The 27,877-nt window shown below is 42.0% G+C and overlaps 1 long non-coding RNA gene across 1 annotated transcript; it reads right to left on the bottom strand.

Annotated features, from left to right (window-relative positions):
- Positions 1-27,877, bottom strand: LOC119261453 (uncharacterized). The gene is made up of 5 exons (XR_005129009.2): positions 27,837-27,877; positions 23,082-23,148; positions 2,380-2,594; positions 817-901; positions 1-166 (listed from the first exon to the last, which is right to left on the bottom strand). It is a non-coding gene; the product is annotated as an uncharacterized LOC119261453 (long non-coding RNA).

Here is a 27,877-nt window from a genome sequence, read left to right as displayed (position 1 = left end):
AATTTATTTCTCTAGATTGAATTACTCTAATTCCTCTGAGTCTTCTCACCAGTCTTACTCTCATCCTCTTAATCACTCTCCAGGACCTTCCCGGGAGGCTCTCCAATTTCTCCTCGTCCTCCTGAGAAGCTGAATAACCTTGTTCTTAACAGGATCCACGGTGAAGCTACAGAAGAGGTAGGGCAATAATTCTATGTGGCAGAGAGCTTAAGAATTTGGATTCTCTAAGGAGACTAGCTTCAGATCCAGCCACTTTCTAGCTAGGTGACCTTAGGGGAGTCCCTCTCTCAGTCCTGGTCCCCTCCTCTGTAAAACGGGGTCAAGAAAAATATGTCACAGGGCCATCTATGGTGACATTTCAAAGAGCTTTCCTCTACAAAGTGTTTAGCACAGACCCTGGTGTACACTAATATCTCAGCAAATAATGACTATTATTACTAACAATGAAGCTAAAACTATAGCCACTAGAAATAAACAGGAAAGCATGAAAGGGAACTGAGTATACACAGAAGTCACATTATGTGATTTCCAATTTTATAGGGGGAAAAAAAAAAGATAAGTGAGGGAAAGGGCTATTAATTAAAACTGCATAAAGCAAAGGGGAAAGGGAAGCCTCTCTGCTGCCTGTTACTGGCATGGCACATGTGCGGCAGACATCACTAATTGTAGTGTGTGTGGCGAATGAGCAGCTGAACATGAAATAGCAGCGAGTGGGGGCGGGGGGGACAAAGGTGAAGCTGCTGGAAAGAAATAACACCTCCTTTCATTTGGTGGAAGATGAGCTAATGCAAGGATGTCAACCAGAGATTCACACACCTGCTTTTTCAAATGCAGAGAGCTCCTCAGTCCTTGCAGGAGTGGCAGAGGCTTGGCTGCATTTCCTCCAGGGATCCCAGCACCTCTGTGGAGACACTCCAGAGCCATCCTTGTTAATGGAAGGCCTCAGAAGCCCCATTTGGCAGAAAAAGTCCATGGAGGGCACACATGCACCAAACTCAGAAAGACTATTTAGGGCACACACTTCCATGATGACACAGGATGAACGTGCCCCTCAACTACAAAGTGCATGACTGTCCAAGGCAAACTATATCTCATACAATGATGCTAAAAATAAAAAATGCCTTTCCACTCAAAATTATACCTCACTTAGTGGAAACATCATCTCCAATTAGCATAATTATCTAATGAACACTTGAAAAGAAAAAACTAATTAGTAAAATCATAGGCTCTCTGGGCTGTAAGGAAACTCACAGGTCAGTGTAACTGCCTGCCCTCTCCTCACACCCTCCCCAACCCCCAACTAGTATTCACTTTATCTTGTCCCTCCTGGGTAGTTGCTAATTCTGTTTCACTTCGCCATTAAAGCTTCACCCTCCAATTCCAGATAATTACAGCTAATCCTGAAATCTTCACTCAAGTAAAACTAAAAATTGACTTCTTCATATCTTCTATCAATTGGCACTATATCTGCCAAATTTTGCATATGGAGTATCTTAAACTTTCTTCTGCATATCAAGAAGAAGTATCTTCTCGTATTTGAAATGTATACTTATACCCAAGTGGTGGATGCACTTGGTTGCCCACCCAACAGCCACCCTCATGTCTCCCTCTTGTGAGCTCAGAAAATGCTGATGTGGTTTCATTATGAGATAGACAGCCATTTTTTTCCAGGAAAGATAGCCCTCCCTCAGCTCCAGGGATGAGGTCCAGTCAGTCTTCAAAAGGGTCAAAGGGTCAGCCATAAGACATACGTGATTAATAAGAGGTTAAGGAAACCTGTTAAGAAAATTCTTGAAAAGTGTTTGCTTCCTTATAGAGGCTAATGTGTTTGGGAAGAGCTCCCTGGCTCTGCCTCTTCACACTTCTCCCTGCCTTGAATGTTGCACAATGCATGATGAGAATCACATGCCAAGGAGGCAGAGCACAAACAGAGCAGGACCCTGGGCTTTGATGTTAGCATTAAGTCACCTCTGCTCACCCTGGAGGGGCCTACCTCCAGACATCTCATCCTGTGAGATAATCACATCTTAATCACCTAAGCGATGCTTGTTGAGCTTTCAGTACATTATAATGGAACATGTTTCAACCTCTAACACCTCACCTGAGCTTTGGGTCTAGTGGTCTTTCTACACTGAGATCCATATGGCACCTTGAGTCCTTACCTCAGCCCCACCATCCTAACCTCTCTGCTCAACGCCACTCTTATTTGTCAGGTATGTTGAAGAAACTACAACACAAGCCCCCAGTGAAGGCTGCTCAGAACAGAGCTGTTTCCTTTCCATTCTAATAACCCTCAATTTCACTTTTTTGGCAGTCATCTCACACTGTTTGCTGCGACTCATGAATTTTTCCCAGATGCATGGCCCGAGTGTCCCTTACCTGCTGTCCTCGTGTAACTTGTCGCTTGGATCCAAATGCTAGACTTTGCGTTGGTCTGTGTTATGGCCCAGGTTGCTTGATTTGAGCTGGCATTCCAGGCTGTCAACATTGCTTTGGCTCATTATTCTTTCATCCATTCTATTAGCGCTACTCACAGCCCCATGGCAGCCTGGAAATGTGATCAGCATGCCATCAATGTACTCACCCACACAGCTCTAAAAAAAAAAAAAAAAGAAAGAAAGAAAAATACCCTGAATAAGACAGCAACCAGAGACTAAATGCAAACACAATACTAGCAGTTGGTCTGACAATGATAACAGCTCTACCAGCATCTCCAAAAATAATACCAACTTGATACCCATTTGGATTGAACCTTTTCTGGTGTTAATGTCAGCAGGAGAAGATGGCAGGAGTCACCCCACAGGAGCTAAATGTGCTGAGGAAGGAATGATGAAGGGAGGTCAACATATCCCCTGGGTCATTATTATGGCAGCTATCAGTCTTTGCATTCTGGGTGTCCTACAATTGCAGCATGTTAGGTCATGTGCAACAAAATACAAGTTGAAAAGAAGTCCTGGAGCGGTATGAACCTTTCTCTGAAAAGACTGCACTTTATAGAATGCAGGGATTCGTCCCATAATAATAGAACATAGTTATGCTTTATAAAAGCAAGGCAAAAGTATATAGTTTGCTACCCTAGTAATATATATATATATATATATATATATATATATATATATTTATCCTAGACATAACAAGCAGATCCAGAGTAAGGAGAAGTCCTAGATAAAGAAGATATCTGTGATGTAAAAATGTGAAGAATAGAGGGGAAAAAATAATAAGGAAAAAAAAACTAAGTTCTGGAAAAATAACAAGGACTAACTGCTTTTGCATTTCTTAAATTCTGATTTTTTTATCCTACTGGAGATGAGACCACCACCCATCATTCCTCCACACTGTCATTATTCCTACCATCACGAATAACAGCCCCATCACTGTCACCGTCTCCAGCACCACCAGCTGCATCACTGCCACTGCCATTAATGCCACCACCATCACGGCCCCTCTGACCATAGATAATAACCCCGTCACTGGGGGGACCCTGTTAAGCAAGGCTGGGAAGGCTTCAGTCCACTCACACTGGACACGACTTCACAAAGTCTCTTCCTTTACCACATGACCCTCCCTTTATTTCAGAGCCTTTCTCCCAGCAGGACTTCTAGTTCTACAAGAAGTCAATGGTTAATGGGCCCTTGTTCCTGGAAGGCCTGAGTCATCAGCTGACTGTTGAAGAATGAGGTCTCATTTCTGTCCCCACCCCTGCGGAAACAAGAGAAGAGAGTTGGCTAGCAGCTGGGATCCAGTGCCCCAGGCTGCGAAAATGATCATCTCCTTAGACCTGGTTCTCAGCTCTCTAACAACCTGACACCCTTCCACCCAGGATTATTCTCAGTGATTTGGGAGACTGCAAATGTAGTCCTCATCCATGGAGCGCTGACCCTCTGCAGACATGTTCTGAGCACTTTGCTCGTACTGACCACACAGAGCACAAGGCAGGTAGGCACCGCTATTATTCCTTTTGCACTTGAGGAGGATGACAGCCAGTGAGGCCAGGGAGTTAATGTTCTGAGCTCTACAAACATTGGTCAACAGTCCTGACTGGACCCTGTCCTTAAGGAGCCAGAGTTTCTAGAGTGAGGAGTCAGAAAATGAACATGACAACAAATGAAGTGATTTCAGGATAAAAAAGAGTGGTGGGAAAAAAAAAAAAATGGAGGCGCTAGTCCACCATTCCAAGGTGACATGATAGCTACTGGGTGGCGGGCGCATCTGACTCCCTGGGCAAACCTCTGGAACCCAAGCTGTTCTTCCTCTCTCAGGAGTTTATGGCCTTTGCAGCAAGGTTTCCTGAAGGAATTGAAGTGAAATATTACATACAAGACAAGGCAGAAAAGAAGAATGTACAAAAATGTTTCTTTTCTTTTGAACTTTTAGCAAACATATAACTAATAAGTGGAAGAATGAGAATCATTATATCTACAATTTTCTTAAGCTCATCTGCTTCCTTGGGATTCTATGGGGACTACAGCCAGGGGTGGGAACAAATATTGTTTAAAAATGAACAATGATGTTGGAGGGGGGGGAAAGGCTGTAGTCCGAGCAATCTATGGTGGGATTTCTGATTCAAAGATTATACGAAAACCGGGCCTCCCCGGTGGCGCAGCGGGACGAGTACAGCGCTGTGAAGCTGTCCACAGCCTCTGCAGAGCAGGTTCGATTCCCCGCCAGCCAGGGAGATTCCTACGTCACGGCAAACCTCTCCTGTCACCCGCTGCTCCCCTCAGCAGTGTCTTCTGTCCGTCTGCTTGTTCTGCTCCCCGCTCTGTCTCAGGTGAATCCTCTCACCCTCCCACGCTTCTGGCCTGTACCCCAGCTCTTGTATAAATAAAAAATAAATCTTTAAAAAAAAAAAAGATTATACAAAAACTGCCCTACAAAAAAAGTTAGCCAAAATACAGATTCCTGTTATTAACTGTTAAAGTTTTCCCAGAAAGATTGTTCCTATGCAAACCTCTGCCAGCACTATTGTCAGTAACCAGTGTTAATCATTGATGTAAGTCTTTTGACAATTTGGTGGAAGAGAAATGGTATCCCATTGTTGCCTTCATTTGCATTTCCTTTATTAGTCATCATTTTTTAAAGCCCTTTAAATATTTTTTCTCTGACTCTAAGGGAGAATTTGTAAACTCAACGAGTAGAGCATTCATAAAACAGATAAGAAGCACATATTTCTAACTTAATTACTGCACCATTAAAGTGAGCGCTGCACAATGTCCCCGAAACAGGCTTTTGTCTGAGAGTCAGAGAATTGTGTGTGGTCTCTCTTCTAAGTCAGACAGCTGAGGCCTGAGCAGAGCAGGGCCCTAGAAACATATACCACCTCCATATCCTCACCCAAAGACTCCTCCCCAGCTGAGAGGAGTCCCCATCCTAATTTTTAAAAGTGTAGTACTGTTTTTAAGAAGAAGGAAAGAAAAACAGTTCTCTAGATTTTTTCTATGGCTAATTTAAGTTACAGTAACTCAGCAGTACTTTGAGATTCATTTAAAAATGGCAGTAGTCACCTTGAGACATATTTATTGTGAATTTTCAGCACTACACCAGTGGGGGTACAAAGAAAAATTCTAAAATAACTACTTATAAAGCATAAATGAATTTAATTAGACTGCTAAAAATGAAAAAAAAATTCTAAGTTATAAACCATCATAGACGTGATTAATTACATTTACATTATGCAGAAAGCACAAGAATGAAACCACCCCACGGCTTGTTCCTCCCAGATCCAGAGCTATGTATTGTCGCCAGCAAGACAGCTCTGGTAGAGGCAGACCTAGAGCCCGTGTCTGCAATCAGAGCAGTGAGAGCCTGAAGAGAAAGAGAAAGTCCCCTGAGGCCTCTGCCGCCCCGTGACCACTGAACTGCCCCTCGTTCTTGGGACCTGTCCTGAAACCCCTTCCTGCAGTCACTTTCCAAGTCTTCCCTATTGCCAGACCCCATCTTTTGGCAGTCTTCCCCAGTCCGTCTAGACCCAGGACACACCAGCTTTTTTGTTCTGCCCTGCCCAACTGCATTACAGTAGGTGCCCATAAATAAGTGCCCAAGGAGCAAGTACGCAGCAGTGGCAAAGTCAGCTCTCCCTCAGGGAGACCAGGATGATAGACAAGTCCAGAGGCCATGACACATGCAGTGGAAAAAAGGCAGAGACTGTCAAACAGTGGACAGAGAGGATAATTCAATTTTTTAAATTTTAGAAAGTTGTCCTTAAAAATCAATATTAAAGATGAGAAGCAGAGGGTAGATACATACAGACAAGACACTGAGAGGGGGGTTCACTCTCCTCAGACCTCTTTCCTTTTACGGGTGAAGAAAACTTTTTACTGGAATCTCCCCAGTACCTCCTCCTGTGGCCCTATGAACACTCACAGCATAAGGCAAACTGAGAGAATGAGGACCTACGCCTTTCAGCATCCTTAAGGGGATGTGAGCAAGGAAGAAGGGAACAGGGAAGAATCAACAATGTTTGCCCCACATATTCCCAGTCATCCATCCAACAAATAATTATCAAGTACCTGCTGTATACCAGGTATTATTCTGGATGATGGGCTACAGTGGTGATTTTTTTAAAAAATTTATATTTATTTACATATATAATTTACATCATTGTTCATTTTTGCACAATGTTTGATTTCTCCTCTCATGCATAGTCCCCATAAAATTCCCACTACCAAGTCACCCATGAACCATCATCATAGTCTCTTGTGTAGAACAGTGATTTAGACAGATAAAATGTGATATCATGAAGCTTACATTCTAGTAGGAGAGTCAAAATCATACAGTGTGTTGGATAAAATAATAAAGGAGAGGGCCTCCCCGGAAGTGCAGTGGGTTGAATGCCGCACTGTGAAGCTGTCCACAGCCTCTGCAGTGCGGGTTCGATTCCCGGCCGGCCAGGGAGAAACCATCATGGCGCAGCAGACCTCTCCTGCCGCTCGCTTTTCCCCTCGGCAGTGTCTTCGGTTTGTCTGCCTGTTCTGCTCCCCGCTCTGTCTCTGGTGAATTCTCGCACCCTCCTGTCCCTATGACAGTACCCCAGTTCTTGTACAAATAAATAAAGCTTTAAATAATAATAATAATAATGCTGATAATAAAGGGGAAATGTGGTAAGGAGTTCTAGGTTGGTGAGATTGTAATTCTAAACAGCAACCAGAGAAAGCCTAGAGGTGATCTGACACAAAAGGAGCTCACCAGGGGACTCCTGGGAAAGGAGCTTCCCCAGCAGAGGGAACAGCAGGGGCAAAGGCCCTAAGGCAGCAGTGGGCCCTGCACCTTGAGAAGGTCTAGGGTGGCGGGGTAGATACAATCAGAAAGGAAATTAAGGCTAGGTCACCTTGTAGGGAGCCTCTGCAGGCTCTGAGGGAGCCTCTCAGAGCAAAAAAACTACAGGATTTAAGTTATATTTATTAAAATTGTTTTATTGAGATATAATCCACCCATTTAAAATATGCAATTCAATTATCTGTAGTGTATTGACAGGGTTGTATAAACATCGCCATTATCTAATTTTAGAACATCTTCAACCCTTTGGCCCCAGCAAAAAGCAGTTCCCATTAGCAGTCACTCCCCAATGCCCCTCCCTGCAACTCTAGGCAGCCTCTAATCTACTTTCTGTCTACAGATTTGCCTATTCTGGTGATTTCATATAATTAGAATCATACACATGTGACCTTTTAGAGAAGCTGACTTCTTTCACTTAGAATGTTTTCAAGGTTCACACATGTTGTAGCAAATTTGACTACTCCATTACTTTTTATTGCCAAATAGTATTCCACTGTATGATTATATCATATTTTGTTTATCCATTCACCAGCTCAGGGATGTTTGGGTTGTTTCCACTTTGGGGTTATTTTTATGAATAATGCTGCTATGAACATTCATGTACAAGATTTTGTGTGAACACATTTTCAATTCAGTTCTGAGGAACTACAGAAGTTATCTCAGGTGGCCACACTATTTTATATTCCCACCAGTGGGGGGGAGTATAGATAGATAGAGTTGCAGTATGTCCCCATCTACACCAAAGCTTGTGAAGTAGTAGCACATCGTGGTTTTTATTTGCCTTTCTCTAATGTCTAATGACATTAAGATTCTTTTAATATGCTTACTGGCCATTTGTTTATCTTCTTTGAAGAAATGTCTATTCAAATCCTTACCATTTTTAAATTGGGTTGTCTTTTTAGGGCATGTTTTAAAAGGCTTATTCTAATTGCTGTGTTGAGATAATACACACAAAGTACACAAAGGACTTTCAAAAATGTAAGAAAAATTACTATTTTTTAAAAGATCTTAATTTCTGCTTCGAAGGAGTTAAAAACCACATCTGGCCCTTGCTATCTATCCTTGACTAGTCACGGAATCCTTACCAGGTATAGAGCCCAGAAAACCAGATCCTCTCTGAGCCTCAGTGTCCTAATTTAGCAAATAGAAACACTGGGCCCTCATTAGACATAGTGCCAAGGAAATGAGGAAACTGGGATGCTTAGGCCTTGCACATCAAGCACAAGAGACCAGCTCAAGGTGTCAGGCTTATCCGTAGTAGAGAGAGATGGTTGCATTACCTTGCAATCTAAAAAAGCCTCAGACATTTGGTGATACCATGGGAACCAGATTCTGCCCACTGAGTGCCTGAGATAGAAGGTCCTCTCAAAGTAGAGGTATGGGATGGGTGGCTTGTAGTTTGATCATCTTTTTTTTTCCTCTTTTTCTTTTTTTTTTTTTTTTTTTTTTGCATAGAAGAACTGGGGTGCAGGCTAGAGGCAGTGTGGGTGAGAGGATTCTCTAGAGACAGAGCGGGGAGCAGAACAGGCGGACAGACTGAAATACACTGCTGAGGGGAGCAGTGGATGGGACAGGACAAGTCTGCTGCGCCATGTGGGTCAGCTCCCTGGCTGGGATTAAACTTAGGCCCTGGCAGTGATAGTGCAGAGACTTAGCCTGTAGACCACCAGGGAGGCCCAGTTTGATCATCATTTTTAATTAATATTTTTCTGAAATTAGATAATGAGTCTGGACTCACTGATCCCAGAAGACAATCAAAAATAGGAGGAACTAACAAATACCAAACAGGGCCAGTATGTGAAAAGTGACTATACATATTCATAAGGAAGAAAACTAGAAGGGAACATTGAAGTAGTTAGGGAAAGCTACTGTAACATAGAGATGCAACAATACACGGACCTGAGAAATCAAAGGCTTTTATTTCTCTCACATAACAGTATCAAGGGGAGTAGTCCAGAGGGTCAGCACCTCCCCTTGCATGCATGCCCCTCCACTTCCTGACTTACCCTCACAAGCAGGTTCCGCCCGGGAGGGTGGGGAAAGAGGAAGGAGAACTCACTCCTTCTGACACCTCAGGCTTGTGGTTGGTCCACATCAGCTCTACTCACATTCCACAGGGGAAAATCACATCACCTCTTCATATCTAATTGCCAGGGAGGCCAGGAAATGGGTCCAGGTGGGCAGTCAAGGTCTGGTTATAATTTGATATCTCTGGAAAAAGAATTAGTGGCTTTTGGTGGACAGCCTGGGGTCTCTGCCTCATACACCAAAAGGCTCCCATGGCTATGATGTGGACTTATGGGTATTTTTATTTTCTTCTTTATGTAGGTATCTGAACTTTTCTGAAATTTTCATTTGCCCTCAGATGGTGGAACAAATAACAATCATGATTACAATCTTGGATTATGAAGTCAGACTGTCCAGATCAGTCAACAAGGCAATTCAGCTTTGCTAACTGGGTCCAGTGACTTCTCGATGGTCCAGTGACTTCTCTAAGACCCTCATTTTTAATCCCATGTCATGGGAACAATACAAACACCAGCTTCCTGGGCATCTGATAATTGAAGAAGTGAAGGCCTACAATGTGTGAAGTCCTGACTCTGATGCACAGTAGTATTGGGTATCAATACTACTGATCCCAGTAGTATTGGGATCAATAGTATTGGGTGCCACTAGCGTTACCACAATTATGATGGCAATTATTAGCAGGCCCCAGCTGTTTGAAGCTTCACTCCCCACATGCTACTACAGCCTTCTTTTTATTCTCTCTCCTTCCTCCTCCTCAGTCCTTCAACAAATTCACATATTAATTAAACACTCAAGGCTCCTCTCTCCTGTCTCCCACTGTCTTCATTATCAATCTCTGATTTCTTCTTGACCTCTATACAGATGTCCAAGATCTAGGGAGCATTCATGGATCCCACTTAGAGGCAGTAGTAGTGAGTGACTTTCAGGTGCCTGGGTTATGTCATGTGTGAAATAGCGCTCATGTGGTATCCCTGGATGTTCTGGAGAGGGGCTAACTTGCCACCCAGCCCTTTTCTTATGCCCAAGTTAACAGACTGAACCCACTGTCTATGCTTCATCCCCTTCCCTTTTGCCTTCCCTTTTCTCCCTACTTCAAAACATGTGCAAGCTTGGATGAGCACAAGTTGAGGAACCTTTTAAACAGCTCATTAAAACTATTAAAAGCTGGAAATTGACCTTGGGAGATGACTGCAATAGCTTTATTAGATTGCTTAGGAAAAAAGAAGTTGGAAAGTCTGGCTGTCTTACTACTGATTTCTCAGAGCTCTTCATACAAGCTTCTAAATTTGGATCTCAAGAATTATTGAGCTTCTTCTGGAAAAAAAGAAAACAAAACCTAAAGTCTTGCCAGAGCCCAGAGTAATTCTCCAGCTTTCTCCTAGAGTCCTTGGAGAGGGAAAAGACCAGGTTTTAGATCTGGAGTAGGGAGAAGCATTGTTGTTGACATTTTTGGGAGGCAAGAGGTACATGGAAGGGTTGAGGATTCTCAACTAAATGATCTCTCTCTTTACCATTCTGAAATGAACTTTTGCAGGCATTCAGGGTTGATGGGAAAACACCAAAATCGATCAAATAAAGAAAAGTAAATGATTCAAAACATATTTCAAAGACAAACGTGCAGAAGCAGCTCCTTGTTGTGTTTCCTAACAGGTTTGAGTGGGCTCAGAACCAGTGGAAAGGATCTGGGAGCGAACTGAGAACACACTGACACAAAAGTGCACGTGTGTTTGAAGGGTCTAGTGCTGGCGTGGTCCAGTGCAACATTAAAGTCCAAACCAGGGGTCAGAGGTTGAGTTGGAGGGCCAGTCCTATCCCAAATCGGAGCAAGGCAAGGTACACTTGCCTTCCCCACTCACAAGTTCCAAAGATAACAAGAATGAACACTGGGCCTCCAAGGTCCCATCACTTCACTTCCAGCAGTCGGTGAATCCTACTGGATTAGAGCCTATCCCATTTCCTTGGAATCTATGATGCACCAAGCACTGCCTTAACCATGTCACCTGGTCCTTCCATACTCACTGTTCTTCATCTTCAAGGCTCCCCCATGGCAGAGGGATCATCAACACCATTTTTCAGAAAAGACTGAGATTTAAAGAAAGAAAGCAACTTGCCCAAACCACACAGCTAGGAAGTAACATACCAGAATTTGAACCCACCTCTTTTAAGGCTCAATTCAGTATTTATGCAGTGTGGGGCATGTGTGTGTGTGTGTGTGTGTGTGTGTGTGTGTGTGTGAGAGAGAGAGAGAGAGAGAGAGAGAGAGGGCAAGAGCTTGGTTTGTGTTCCTTCATTTTTCATCACCCAATCACATGCCTCCCTCTACCCCCAGCTCTTAGTAGGCTCACCCTGTGCATCAATCTCCATTTTATCCTCAAAACCCAGTCTGGAGCTGAGGAACAAAGAGGACAGAAGATGAAGAAATTGGAGTCCTGGCCTTCAAGTTCTTAAAGAAAGCAAGAAAGAAACTTTTCTAATATTCAAACTCTGACCAAAATCCATTTTGCAGGTCTCCAAAGGCACTGTGTCTTGGCCCAGGCTTCTTTCTCAGTCTGGGAGAGTCCCTGAGAGGCCTGTAACTCAGTCTCCTCCTCTGAAGAATGGCTTGAATGAGGATCATCACACTCATTGGAGTGTGTTGTACAGCCATCACCAGATATTTTATGTGTATTAAAGTGTGCAACATCATCAGAAGGTGTTGGAAAGCAAGATATGCACTTAGAAGTCTGAATTTGACTGGCTCATGTTTCTGAGTTGGTTCCTCTTTTCTAAAGTCCATTCTTCACATATCTTCTTGAAAAAAATGGGAGAAAAAAAATGTTTTTCTTACATTATAAAAATAAGGACTCCAATTATGCACAGGAACCATTTGCAGTTGTGACCACTTATCTGTCAAAATAGCAAAACTCCAAAAGCTTGACAATATGTTGGTGAAGCCTGGGGAAATGGGTACTGTTATCTACAGCCAGGTGGATGTGAACTACCATAACTCTGTGGAAGGGAATTTGATGTCATCCAACAAAATTATACATGCCTTTATCCTTTGACCCAACAAAGTCACTTCTAGCAATCTAACTTTTGGCAAAAATTCTCAAAAGATATAATAGACCTAACAACCAACTGCAAAGTACAAACCTTATTTGAGTCCACATTTGAGCAAACAAATTCTAAGATAGGCAAATGTGAACACTGATTGAGTATTTCAGAATTCTGAGAACTTATTAATAATTATTGTATTATTATGGTTATGTTTTTCTTAAAGATCCTTATGTGTTTGAAATACTTGCTGAAATACTTATGAATGGAAAACAAGGTCTAGGGTGTGCTTAAAAATAATCCAGGAGGAGGGGATGTGTGGGTGACAAGTACTTGGGGTTTATGACAGTGTCCTATTTTAGCACATGTTTAAAAGTTTCAGCAATTAAATTAAAACATTACAGACAATACTAAAATCCTCCTTGACTCCACCTAATTCTAGGATCCTCCCCTCTCCTCCAGTAGCTTCTGCTTTCAATTTGTTGTGAAGTCTTCCATACATTTTCCTGAGCATTTACATACTATATATACTCTTACATATATGAATGGGAGATAGTATTTTTTAGGACAGCTTTTTTTCAACTTACAGCAATGATATCCTGGTGTATTGTCCTGCCTCATGTTTCTCCTGGCCCTACATCTTTTTTTTTTTTTTTTTTTTTTTTGTCAGTGATTTTGTAGGTTGTTTTTTTTTTTAACTTTATTTTATTTTTATACAAGAACCAGGGTACAGGCCAGATGTGCAGGAGGGTGAGAGGATTCACTAGAGACAGAGCAGGGAACAAAACAGGAAGACTGACAAAATACACTGCTGAGGGGAGCAGCGGGCAAGACAGGAGATGTCTGCTTCACCATGTGGGATTCTCGCTGGTCGGCCGGGATCAAACCCGCACTGTAGAGGCTGTGGACACCTTCACGGTGCAGCGCTCAACTGCCTGCACCACCAGGGAGGCCCTCCTAGCCCTACATCTTAGAGAGCTTTTAGTAGCTTACAGAGGTCTGATTTGTTCTTGCATTGCTGCTCAGTGTAGCATGTACTATGGGTTACCTATTCTCATAACGATGGGCATTTATGTTGTGTCCATTTTTTTGAGATTACAATTATTGCTGCAGTGAATGAACATCCTTGAATGCATTTCCTCACAAAGGAAAGTGTTTCTGTAGGCCAGATAGCAAGGCAGGAATTGTTAAGTCCTTGGTTATTTTCAGCTCTTTGTTAATAGATACTGACTGGGCCTTCCTGGTACCCGTTTTCTGTCACTAAGGTCTCAGAGTCTTGGTTCCTCTTCAGTCAAATGGGATCCTCAACAGATGGGAGGTGGCATTTTATGGTTATTACCAACATACCTATTGCTTCATAATTTTGCCTCCAGCTCTCCTTTTACCTTCTTTATCTTTAGAATTACTGTCTAAGCCCATAGTCCTTACTCCAACAGCCCCCATCCCCCGCCCTCTCTCTTCCCTTGCCATGGACCTTCTTTATCCGCTGTCTCCTCATATGTCACCCGCATTCCCCTGCTCTTGATCCTCCAGCTGCATTGGTCTGTCTCTCTTCAGATGTTCTCTGACCCTCCAAGACTTTTATACAGATGATCCCCTGAGCCTGGGATGCTCCCGTCCTGCTCCATCCAGTGTAACTCTCACTTCCTCAAAGCAGCCGTCCCTGACCTGCTCTGGAGGTGCTGCATTCCTTTCATGACAGTACTTAGAGCGATTTTAAATAATGCATGTGCTTTTTAATTAATCTGATTAATATTTATCTTTCCCATTAGATCTCAAGCACTATGAGAGCAAACATTGAGTGCACCATACACCCTGTATATACCACAGTGCTAAGAACATAACAGATCCTCAATAAATAGTCGCTGAATGAACTTATAAGTGAAGGAACTATGGAATGGAATGCCGATTACATATGGACAACTCCCTTCATTTGCATGTTTGTACTTAATCCCTACTTCTTTCAAATGACAATTCACCCACAAGGTTCAATCAGTGGTAGAAGGAATATAAGTAAGCATTTAATGGGCCTGTTGACCAGCATTCCCTTCAAAATCCTTTTGCAAATCTGTATTTTAACAACCCTTTGCGAAGCATTCCTCTGAGTAGAAGAGATGCCTCACAACTGGCTCTTCATTCCTATAGTGTTTCTCAGCACATGGGTAGTGTTCAGCTGACCCAACATATTTCAGGGTCACACCTCCTTGGCTTTCAGACCTGGTGGTCAGGGTCTGGATCTCAGTCATCTCTTGCTTGCTGGCTTTTCTGAATTAAGTGTTCAACAGAACATCACTCAGTAAGACGGTAAGTAAAGGAGTGATTACAGGGCCTTTAAATGCCAATTCTCTTTTCTAGTGGTAGCATCTCAGCTGAGTACTTAGTCCAAGAGCTAGAACATATCCCAAAGTTTTTCCAAAGAAAAAACTATCCCGGCCCTCATACTTCCTCTACATAGCTTGCTCCGCCTCTGCCTGGCCAGAATGCTAGCCCAGAAGGCCCTTTATTCCCACAGCAAGTTGCAAGCCTGCCACTTGCACCTTGCCTGCCTTTGCCAGCAGGTCAGTTGCTGAAGGTGTTCCATAATTGCTGGGCATTTTCTCCCCAGGCAGGTCTTTCATATTTGGCTGCCAGAACGGTGACTGCCAACTTTTTCTGGGCAAATCCAATAACTTTTGTGCCTGGCATATCTGTTTTCCTCCTCTTAGTTACTTTTTTCCTTTTGAAAAATCTCATTTCATAAATTTTATTGTGAGATTTTTTTTAGTAAGTGTCTTCAAATTCAATTAAGGGGGAATGATCAAGGTAAGTATCCTTAATCAAATTTTACATGTAAAGTCTCTGCTTTCTGATTCTACTCTTTTGGAATCTCAGGCTGGATATGACCTCAGGAAACTTGTGCACCTTGAGAAATTGCACTCTTTAGAGAAATGGTGGACTCGAGGGCTGGGGGACAGAAAGTACAAAATGAGCTTGGAACACTTTGTGCCACAAAGAAAAGTGTTCAAAGAATGATAGGGACATGAAAACCGTAAAGGGGCCAAAGAATGAAATGGACATGTCCAACCCATGAAATAGGCCGAGTCTGAGACAATGTGTACACTGGATGGAGGGGTGGATGGGTGGGTTTGTGGATGGATGGATGGATGGATGGATGGATGGATGGATGGATGGAGGAGAAGGATAAAATGACATGGTAAAATGTAATGCCAGAGAAATCTGGATGAAGTCTATGTAGGACTACTTTCTATTATTCTTTCAACTTTTCTGTAACTGTGAAATTATGTCAGAGTAAAAAGTTAAAGAAAAACCTCTTAGAAAGAGAGATAAAGGCTTCCAGCTAAAGCACTGGCCCTGACAGGTATATATCCTCTTAATCTTTCTAAACGCAAGGAGGAAATTCACCCTTCTACCTCAGAAGCACACACTGTTCTCATAGCACTCACTTTTGGTTAACACCCTTCTATCATTTGAAGCCATCTCCACTCTTCTGAATCAGGTGAAGCCATGCAAAATGCTGTACAATGATCTCTTCTGGCATCATATACCTGCCCCTAAAGGCAGGGCTCACAGTTGGAATTCTACATTAATTTGTGCTATGACTGGTCAAGTCTGTCTCTCCCACTTGACTACAACCTTCAGGAAAGCAGGGTTGTGGCAGACTTTGCTGAATATTGTACCCTCAGTGGAGAGCCCAGTGCAAAATGAAATGTGAGGCCCTCTGTTCAAAAATGATTAAAACTTCAATATGGCAATAGTACAGCATGAAACCAAACTTAAAGTCCTTCTGAGCATGAGACCTACGTGCATGCATGGCTGCACACCCATGAAGCCAGTGCTGGCTAGCATAGCTCACGGTACAGATGAGGGTCCATTACTGTCTGCTACATGAATGGATGAATAAAAGTCTTTGAACACATTTCCAGGCTGAAATAAAACCAAGGTCTCCTGCAGTCCAGTATATATTGATAACTGATGTGGGCCTTCACGAACCAACTCTCAAAAGATTCTGGACTGCAGGGGGTACCAGTTCCCACCAGAAGGCAGGAGCAGTGTTGCATTCCAAGCCTTCTTGAATTCTATCTCCTCCTCCCTCAGCCCTGACTGGACAAGACTGATTTTCCCTGGGCTCTCAGATATTCTGAATCTCCATGTAGGGGCACAGTTCCTCTCACAGTTCCGTACCTCCTAACCGTCCTCTGCATCTCATCTTCTGACTCAGTCCCAGTATAAAGCAGTCTGAGGAATCTGATCCCCTCTGTGCCCCCAGCATTAACAATTCACAGCTATGCCAAACTGGCCACCAGCCTTTTTCACTCATGACCTACATTGTCACTAGTAGCAGGGACTGTGCATTCTGCAGGTTGAGGCGGGGGATGTTACTATGACAACGGCTCCTGGAGCAGCAGGGATGCAAAAATCCTACTTAAAAAAGTTCACTTATCCATATGGCAAATGGACTTCATTAATTGTTTCTAAGTCAAATATCCAAATAAGATGAGTTAACAGCAAAATATTTTCAAAGGGTTAATTCAGATTATGGCACCAGAGCTGTCGAGATATCAGAGAGTGAAGAAAGCATCTAGTTTTTCAATTTTGTTTTTATAAACACAGATACATTACAAATGAACTGTGTGCTTCCTAGCTAACGCGCACTAGCCCATGTGAGAAGGAAACAGACACCTGTGAGCAAGGGCTGGATCTCTCTCTTCTGAAATCCCAGCTTTGGTTGATTCCTATCACATTCTCCTCATGGTCATCTGGGGTTTTAGCTTTCCCTTCCACCATCCAGCAAATGCTGTTTGTGTGGCAGAAAAAGGATGAGGTTGGAATTCCAGCTTTACTATTTATGAACTGTGCGATCTAAAGCAAATTGTTTCTTCTCTGAGCTTCTGTTTCTTCATGGGAGACATGGGTTTATTCATTTCATCCAAATGTTTACAGATGTTTCTTGAACAATGTGCTGAAGTAGTGACTCTTCCCTTGGGTGGCTGTGTAGCCTGAAACCACTGTTAAGAGTTAAAATTGATGTAGAAATTATGATCATTCATGATCTTTATTTCCCTTCCCTGTCCTATACCCCAAGCACAGTTCCACAGCACCAGGCAAGGCATTCCACAACAGCCCAGTCTGGTTGGGCTGCGTAACGGTGTCTGTGTCACCCCTTAGACTATGAGTGGGCCCTGCAAGGACAAGGATCATCTTCAACTCAGTGCCATCTCCCAGAATCTGTCACCAGGTCAGATCCTGGACATTTAAAGTAACTTTTAGGACCAATATAAGTAAATAGGCTTGTGCTTCCTCTCCTGTTCCTCTCATAATCAATTAATTCAAATCATAATCACCCTCCAGGGTTGGCTCTAGAATTCCTGTCTGGCAGCGCTTAACAGGGGCACCTGATTGGGGGCCAGCCAGAGCATATATGATGAGCAGCACTCATTTTAAATAGGTTGCACTGGTGGGACTGTTCGGGGGAGTTTGAAGCTGCATTTGCTTGGATAGCAAATGCAGTCTAGTTTTGCTTGGATTATTTGTATATGGGGTAATTTGAGCAGGGTGTACATGGGGATTATGGAGGACCTTGAGCCCCAAACATCTTGAGAATCCCCAAATCCTCATCACCTCCCAGTCAAGCATCTTTTTATCTGATTCTGTGCATCCCAGAAAGTGACCTGACACATTCCCACTTCCTTTCTCTGAAAGGACATTTTTCTTTCATTTCCTTTGTTAGCTGAATGCCTGGTCCCAGGGGAGCTCTACAGAGAAGAAAAAAAATCAACATAAAACAGGACATTAAAACTCTGTAGATGCGAACCTGCAGCCATGTCACCCTCCCTTAATTTCAGAGTCTCCCTTGCCAACGGGATTTGGAGACAAATGTGGAGCATCACTCTTGTAATCCCTTCCAGACACGATTATGTTCTAGTTACTGCCTACAAGGACCTACTTGGTATTTCTCATCTTACTCTGATTGCATTCAAAACTTGATTAGATTCTATTGATTCTGTCATATAAAAAAATAAAGTCAGCCTGCTTTTCCCCCTGTAGTCTTTCACTTGCTTAATATAAAAATCTCACCTGTGCCTCATAGGTTTAAACCTACATTTCTTTGCTCTGCTCCACTTCCAGTCCTTTCTCTTTCCTTTCTCAAAACTGACATCTCCCCCTCAGTCTTGTGCATGGGTTTTAGCTTTTATTGCTGTTATCTGCTGATCTCTGTTAGGGCTATTTGCTGTCCTAGCTACCAGAGGGGAAAAGAGAAATATATGTCCAATTCTCAGATAGTTTCATTGGCCAAACTGTTTTTCAATGAATTCGTCTATATTTATTGGCTCCACAAGTTATTTCTTCCCATTATAAGCAATTGTACTTATGATGGGAGGAAAGACTGACTATGACCTCAAGCTGGATCAGCCACCCTTAGGGGTCTCTATACCCCCTCTCAATTATGTGGCAAAAGTTCACTCGTCTTTTAAGACCCAATTAAATATCCCTACTGTGTGAAGGATTCCTTGGCTCCCCCAGGCAGCTGAAAGCAGATGAAAAAGAAAAAAGAAAACAAGACGAAGGACCCAAAATGGATCCATGAATGATAATCACACAAAGGTACAGTTATAAAAACTTATAATGGTCAATGACCATGAGTTCTGGTTAACTCACTTTCCCCCCCAAAATTTCAGTTTTTCATATATACATGATGTCATGATGTTTTGTCATATCTGAATATCACTCATGCTCTTATTTACTTATAATTTTTCTTATTATCTAATTGTTTTTTCTACCTTCTTTGCTTTATTAAAGAAACCTTAGTACTAACAGGATTTCTGGCCATAACCACGAGGCAACTTGATTAAAAAAAAAAAATGCAATGAGAAAAAAAAAAAGAGGCACTAAGTTTTAACCTGTTAGGACTCTGAGGTCAGTTCTCTTTTCGTCAAAAAAGGGAAGTTAGAAAATGTAGGTGTTAAGGATATCCCCACACCAAACTGAGAATCATTCCTTAAAATGCTGCAATTGTATGGGGAATATAAAAATAAAATTTATTATTTAAAAAAAATAAAATAAAATTCATTTTCTAGCTGTTAAAAAAAAAATGTCAAGAGGACTGAACATTAAGTGAAAGGAAATGGCTTTCATCACATGATCCATGCTTACAGAAGGCTGCCCCAAAATCATCTCCTGCATCATATGGAACCCCTCCATTCACCCATAGTGCTTATCCCCTACATTCAGAATGAGATAAGAGCTCACAGAACATTGATTCCACACCACTCTCAAATGGTTCCCATATACCATGAGCTTCCTAACCCTTGCTCAAGGTTCAGATCTAAAACCCCAGAGAGTATAAACCCAGCAGTCTGAGAATGCCAGGCCACTCCTGGAACAGCCAAGAGCTAGGCCAGAATTCTGGCCACAAACATACAAAGTTAAAAAACTTTTAATCACAATTCAGCAGCAAAACTATTCTCCTTTTACCCTTCTACTCTTCCTGTTTGACCTTTCTCTTCAAAGTACTCCTGATGAACAGGCCCCTTAAACTAGAGGTGAAAAAAAAAAGACAGCCATGGAGAATCTGTACAAACCAAACGTCATATGATGGGATGTTTTACGGTGTAGACACCAGTTAGCAATAATAATGTCCATTACGAGAGACAAACATGGGGAAAATCCAAACTCCCAGCTATAGAATATTGAGTATAGATTTGCTTAGTAGAAGACTGCAGTCTTCAATGTGCATATAATAAAATGCTATGTGGCCATTTGAAATTATGTTTTAGTTCAGAGTATGGGATTGACGCGTAGAGATAATTTACAGACTCAGTTCAGGCAGTTTTACTATTACAGCTATCTATGTAAAACATGAATAAGGATTAGGATCAGTGCTTCTCAGCTTCCTTGGTCTCCACGTAATATTGTAATAGTTTTTTTCAATTATACAAAAAAAAAGATTCCATGCTCCAGTACATTGGGAAAATTCTAGATTAATCACAACAAAATGAGTTTTTTCCCCTAAATTTCTCAAATCTGTAAATATGCATATATATATATATATATATAAAGAATCTCCAAGAGGGGTGCTAAGACAACCCACTGTTTAAACATACTTAATCATGAGACTGGTGTTGTATGACCACATCTTGGAAAAGACAGATGACAGGATTCAAGTATCAGTGGATCAAAATAGAAGTCTAGAAGGTACATAAAAACAACATGTGAATTAACATGGCTATAAGAAACATGGGTGACTTTTAAGGATTTATTATTATCAGCTTGTGATTTTTATTTATTTATTTATTTATATTTTATTTATTATTATTAGCTTGTGATTTTCCCACAATGAACAGTTCTGTTTATGTAAGCTGCTTTGTTTTTGGTTTCATTTTTTAAAGATGACGAGAGAGGGGCTGGAGATAGGGAAGAGTTCTCACTCTCAAAGCCAGCTGTGCAACTGCCTTGTATACATGCCAGTGTTAATTATTGCTCTTCTAAAGCAATGAGGCAGATTCTCTGGATGACTTTCCCTTGGTTCCCACTGGCCATCATGGAAAACACTCTGTCTTTGACAAAAGCCTAGTCATCACCATCATCCTTATCGTCATCAAAGGCAGTTGGTCACTGATATTCTTCCTTCCACAACAGCCATTTTTTTAACTGAAATAACATAAAATTAACTATTTTAAAGTATACAATTGAGTGCACTTCATTCGTTCATGAAGAATGAATGAAGATGATCACTTCTATCCAGTTCCAACTAACAGATACTTGATGAGAATGTTCAGCAAGTGCCTTGATATATGGCACCTTTTTCCAAAAGAATTGAAGTGGGCTGTGAAAGGAACAGATATCTATTAAGGATAGTAAAGCAGAAAATCAAGGTCAAAAAAGGAGAAAGGTATAAATATACCAACCATGATGTTAATATTAGACCTGTGATTAAACATCAAGAGTATTTGGACTTCCTGGCAACCAAAACAAAACAGGAAACTCAACAATTAAATGGCTATTATCAGAAAGGAGAAACACTGGTATAATTCAAGTGTGCTAAAGTGTCTTTCTAGAACTTAATGCTAAAAGAAACTTTTCTCATAGACTTCTTACATAGAGCATTTATATACATAATAGGCAGTGCCCTTGAGTATAATTTCATAACAAATGCACAAGGAGGGATTTTCTGTGGCTGTTTTTCAATAAATATTTACTAGATGAATTAATAAGTAAATGAATAAATGAATGAATAAGCAATAAATCTCTATCAGCTCAGTTGCAGTCATATCATAGAAATTCCTCATAAATTTATCAGTATGAAAGAACTAAATGTGCAATGAAGATTACAATCGTCTACTAAGCAAATAAAGAAAGTTTGTTGGTTTTTTTTTTGGGGGGGGGGCCTCCCCGGTGGCGCAGCGGTTGAGCGCTGGGCTGCAAAGCTGCATGCGGCCTCTGCAGCGCCGGTTCGATCCCCGGCCGCTGTCAAGGGTCCCACATGGTGCGCAGACCTCTCCTGCCACCCTTGCTGCTCCCCTCAGCAGTGTACTTTGTCGGTCAGCCTGTTCTGTTCCCCACTCTGGCTCTGGTGAATCCTCATACCCTCTCAAGCTTCTGACTATACCCAGTACTTGTATAAATAAATAAATAAATCTTTAAAAAAAAAAAAGGAAGTTCTTTTTAAATAAACCCAAACTGTGTGGAAGATATTAAATATTTTAATCAAATAAAAATATTAGGAGCGTCTGGTTTTATCTCCTGATGGCACTAACACTATAGGAAAACCATGACGCTGCCTAAACCTTTCTAATTTTACGAAAGTATTAGGATGAAGTGAAGTGGATTTGCAAGTATTCCTGGAATAGATCTACTCCCCAAACCGTGGAACCATGAGAGGGAGAATAGTCATGTGGGCACAAAGTTGTATTTTACCCTCCAATCAACTCACTCCATCCCAAACTCCATTCCTCAGTCATTCGTCTCTTAGATTTCAAAAGGGGAAATTTTGTAATAGTTTTATGATTCTTCTAGGCTCTGGTCTCAAGACTATCCTGAAGTCTTAATGTTTAAAAAGAAATATTTCACCTCTTCCTCCAGTCCCCAGAGAAGGAAAACACATTAAAAGTTCCTAGTGAGAGATTCACAGAGGCCCACGGTGGCATCCCTGAGAAATGCCCTGGAAGGTATGTCCAACAGGTCAACAATGGAACTCCCCAGGTAGTCTCAGTCCACTGATTTTAAAAGGTTTCCTTTTCAGTAGTCTGTAATTTGTCCATAATAAGCTAGTTTTATTGATTCATGAAAAGTTGCTTGGTTTTGTTTTGATAAGAATAAGTAGTCAGGTTTCAAGTTAAAAGAACCATGGTGTGGAAGGCTGCTCCCTTAGGGGCTATGCCACTTTGGGAAACTGCTTTACTCTCTCACAAGGATAAGCATTCCTACCTCACAGGTATGCTAGGAGATTAAATGAGATAGTGCAGAGCTTGGTGACTCTTAATATGGCAATTAACATATTAATATCACAAATGGTAGTAGCTATTAACATTTTTTATTTTGACTTCTGTTTGTTTTTAGTTATTAACATTAGTAGTTTTATTTTGTATAGTAACAGAAACATTAACAAAACAATAGTAAAGGGGAGCCTTCCTGGTGGCTTAGGGCTCAGTCTCAGCCACTATCACCAATATGGCCTGAGGGACTGAGTTCTATCCCAAGCCAAGGAGCTAACCCACATATGGCGCACCATACCTCTCTTATCTCACCTGCCTGTTCTGCTCTAACAGTCTCTGATGCATCTTCTCACTCCCTCCACCTCTGGCCCCAGTTCTCCTATGCAAATAAATAAATAAATAAATAAATAAATAAATAAATAAAACAGATCAATGTTTAAAAAAGACAAAACTTACAGGCAACTATATATCTGAGACTTAAATCAAGGAAGGGGGAGGAAAAGGGATAAAAACAGGATTGGGACGCGCACAAGGGACCATGGTTATGGTTCACAAGTGATGTGTTGGTGGGACATATACAGGGACTACACCTGAGGGAACAAATCAAATTCTGTACAAAAGTAAACAATAATGTAAAAAAAAAATTTAAATTAATAAAAGAAAAAAACACAATAGTAAAAAGAAGAAAAGGTTGTTTCTAATCCCAATTCCCCAGCAAATCAAACTATTTTCATTTGCCCAAAATTTCTTCTAGTTCTGCTCCACATGATTCATACAGTCATAATAATATTATAGATGCAGTTTTACATTCTGGTATTTTTCAGTTAATGTATGATAAGAAATTTCTGCTTCAAATGAATCATTAAATGGTGATTTAAAATACCATACATATTCAGGGACAAAAGATGCAGTGACCCTGTCTATAGCATAAGCAGCTAACTTCTCTAACTTAAAATCCCTCAAGAGAATGGATGCTGGCCTTCGAAGTAACTAAATTCGGTATAATAAAACCAATGACACAAGGAGACAAGCAAATCAACGCACTTTGGGTACATTACCTTTTATAAGATACAAAGGTTTCAGTTGCTACAAGGTACAGTGTAACTTGGAATATGATCCAAGGCTGCACTGTCTTTCTGACCTCCAGAATGAAGCCAAGAGCATTAGAGACCTATAGGTCAAGGAAAGTCAATACTGGCCTGCAGGCTGCTGCTCTTCTCTTTACCCCCACCCCATGTGCAGAAATCTGGGCAGGCAGAGGTAGGGGAAGGACAGGGCCACCAAGAGCGAGGAGGGGAGGGGAGCGAGCACTGTCTTAGGAACAACGGAAGTACGCATATTAGGGAGGAACACCAGATTTTGAACAGGAAATAGGAGAAAACCAGGTTGTTAAAATGGTCGATCTGGCAAATGGAAAGTCTGGAATTCTGCTAAGAAGTTTTTGAACACATTTGAGTAGGTACTAGAGTCCCTAAGTTGTTAAATAAGGAAGCAGGTCTTTCCCAACTGCTGAGGTAGAAAGATACAAGAACAAAGTAGTGGAGATAGACAAAGGAGAAAACTCTGACAGGGTTACATAAGAGACGGGACGCTCAAGAGAGGTGGTGGCTGATGGCCAATACCAGGTGCTGGGTTCCAGGCTCTGCATGTTCTATGTACTCACCAAGCCAATTCTTAAAAAAGCCCTCTAACTTAGGAGCTATTATTATAATCCTGGTTTTCCAAATGAAAAATGGAAGTCCTGTACTATTAGGTCACTTGGGCAACTTGCCAAGGTCACAAGTAATCAGGGGCAGCCCCAGCACTGGAAATCCAGGCAGGCTGGCTACAGAGTTCAAGGGCCCACCTCTGCCCTAAACAGTGTATACAAAAGCCTGAGCCCTGTGCTGAGGCCAGATGCCACCACCACATGCCTGGGGGGCATCCCAGGCTATGGTGACAGCGACACACTCAAAGGCACAGAGAGAAACAATGTGCTACTGAGAGAAGGCCAAAGTTCCAAGGAAGAAATAAGCTGATGAAGATGGACAGGTCAAATAAGGACATCACTGATTCTTCAAATCTCTATGACTAGCAGTGTGGAGAGCCTGTGACAAAGGCCCAGAAACTCTGTGTTACTCGTTCCCTATTAACAGTTGTCCTGCACAAGATCTTGGTTTCATACACACTATTGTTTACAGTTGGTAAGGATGATTTTAGTGGAGGAAGCCTCTATTCTGTCTGGTCTTGGTGTCATCATTCCACCCATCTACAGACATTTATTGCGTGTCTCTCTATGAAGAACACTGGCTATGTAGGATTACAGAATTGGCACAGTACCTACAAAAACCCATACCTGAGGCGCACCCCCTTCCACCCAGCATAGAACTAGCTTGGGCCAACGTAGATCAAATCTCTTTGTTCTTTGGGAAAATCTCATGCTACAGAGCTGTGAGTTTGCAGAAGCTGCTTCCTGCTGGAAAAGATCAGGCTTTACTCACTTGTTGCTGATAAAATAACCAGTCAGGGCAAGTAGTTTCACCTTAAGTATAGCTACATAGGAAATACATAATTCAAACTGGTGTTTTTCTTGTTATACATAGAATATTTAGCCCACACATATTTAGGATGTCAGCCTCTTTTCCTGCTAACTCCCTGAGCTAAGGGCCACTAAAGGTGATTCCAACAATAAGCCCTAAAGACAGAGGTGGGGGAAACCAGGGTCCTCGAGTCTCAAGATGCTTCTTTTGAAAGAACTTGAAGACTGTCTCGGTGATAAACTCTAACTAGGCAAGGACAAGAGCTCGGTGGGTTTTCTGAAGGTGGACCATCCTTGGGCACATGGCTTGAAAACCGCTGTGCAGAACTTGTTTCCTTCAATCTTCCCACTGCCCCATGTTGTGAACGTGAGCACCCACCATCAATACTCAAAACGGTTTGTTTCAGCTACAGCCTGGCTCCACAGGAAGTATCACCAGAACTGGAGTGAACTTGCCCTGATTGTGGGGAGGGGGTATTCTGAGAACTGCTGAGCCTCTGTATAAGCAGCAAATGTCCCAGATATAACTCCACACACTGATGAGCAATTATCATGGAAATAGAGGGGCATTTAGAAAAGTAACAGCAGTAGCAGCAGCATAGATTTGTCTAGCACAGGTTTGCAGAAAAGATCTCATCTCTACTCAAGAAAGACTGCTTCTTACGCAATTAAAATGAGTCCTCCATCTGTCTAAAAATCACTTACATAAAGCGCCCCCTTAGCCCCCGCCTCCACAGGTTCTTCATCTGTGGGTCAGGTCAGGCTTTAGGCCAATATATACCAGGCCAATGGTTAATGTGGGCATAGTCACATACAGTGCAAAGCTAAGTGCTAGGGAGAGAAACCCCTTATCAAATAGTTTGCTCTCAACATACATAGGAGCAATCCTTACGTGGGGAGCTTGCTTCCCCCACGTCCATTAGCATATAGTCCCATCTGCAGCCCTGCTGTGAGCAGTTTGGAAGTAGATAAAGTCTGAAAATATTACATATGTATGTCTGTACACACACTCACCCAGAGCACATCCCTGAGCAGAATGGAAGAACTGGTGGCTTTCCTGGAAAGGACTCAAATCCTCCCTCTTCCTACCTACACGCAGACACATGCTCACTTGTCCCTTTAAAAGATGAGGATGCTGAGAAGGTTGTTTCCCAAGATGGACTTGCAGACTCCAGGATAAGGCTGGTGGCCTGTTGCAGCCCACATCCCAGAGGCTCAGGAAGTGGCAACACAAGCAGCAGGGAGGAGTGAGAGGGCATGTGTGTCTTACAGAGAGCAGCAGAGCTCTCCCCAACCTCTCCTGACCTCAGTCTCCCACCACCCCTGTTCCTCCTCCGCACTGGTATCTGTGAGAAGTCACATCGTGAGGGCATGAATAGGGTAGTGAAGCCACCAACTGCCTAGACTTGGGCATCAGGGAGATATGAACTCAATCTGGGCTTTGCACTTACTTGCTTTATGGCCTTCATACCACTTAATCTCTCCAAAGCTCATTTTTCTCATGTATATAAGAACAACAGTGTCTGCCTGTCAGTTTTGTTATGTGGATTAAATGAGATGATGCACATATTAATTGAGATATATGCATAGATTTGTTCGGTATATAAGCACACCCCACAAATGTATGTTCTCACAGCATCTGGCATGCTTGGTTGACTTAACCTGCTTAAATATCACTAACTAAATTGACAGGGTTAATAGCTTATTAGCTGCTATACTGCAATGGACAAAAACAATTTCAGGCACACACTCATTACATATTCACTGAATTCATAATTAATTATAAACCCACACCTATAGTACATGTGATATTTCAACTTAGCTGGGCCAAGGTGCTCAGCTATTAGGTCAAAGATTATTTTAAGTGCTTCTTAGATGAGATTAACATTTAAATCCAGGGACTTTGCTTTGAGTAAAGCAAACTGCATTCCATAATGTGGGTGAGCCACATCCAATCAGTTGAAGGTCTTAACAGAACCAAGACAGACTTCCACTAAGCAAAATCTAACTCTGCCAGCAGATTGCCTTTTAACTTAAACTGCAACTCTTCCCTGTATCTCCTGCCAGCCTACCCACCTCAGTTTTGGACCTGCCAAGCCTCCAGTCAACTGAACCAAATCCTTAAAAACCTCCAGTCAACTGAACCAAATCCTCCCTCACCCTTTTCTCTCTCTTCTACATACATACCTATAGATAAGTAGGTAGGTAGGTAGCTAGTTATACAAACCCTGTTGATGCTATTTCTCCAGAGAACCTTGACTAATACAGTATCTGATCTGTTATTGGAGAAACAGATCTGTCAGGGATAAGCATTTACAAACCTTTACCTGAAACATGGTTAATGCCAGTTTCACAGTGTTTTTGTATGTTTAAATAGCCATGAATCGCACCCATTTAACCATTCAACCAAATTCCCTCACTGCATCGTCACACAGGCTTAATGGCTAGGGATCATATATTGTATTTCAAGAAAAGGGGGGAGCTGGGCTCAGTTAACTTTCCCAGGTCACACAGTGTAGTAAACTAGAAAAATGACCCCAGTTCTTTACCTCTCCCTGTTTCTAACTTTGCAGTATCCATCCACTCCAGA

This window comes from Talpa occidentalis, unplaced genomic scaffold (genome assembly GCF_014898055.3).
Source record: "Talpa occidentalis isolate TD23 unplaced genomic scaffold, MPIMG_talOcc4v2.1 talOcc4.10, whole genome shotgun sequence".
Classification (NCBI taxonomy): domain Eukaryota; kingdom Metazoa; phylum Chordata; class Mammalia; order Eulipotyphla; family Talpidae; genus Talpa; species Talpa occidentalis.
This window is presented reverse-complemented; position numbering and strand designations above follow the sequence as displayed.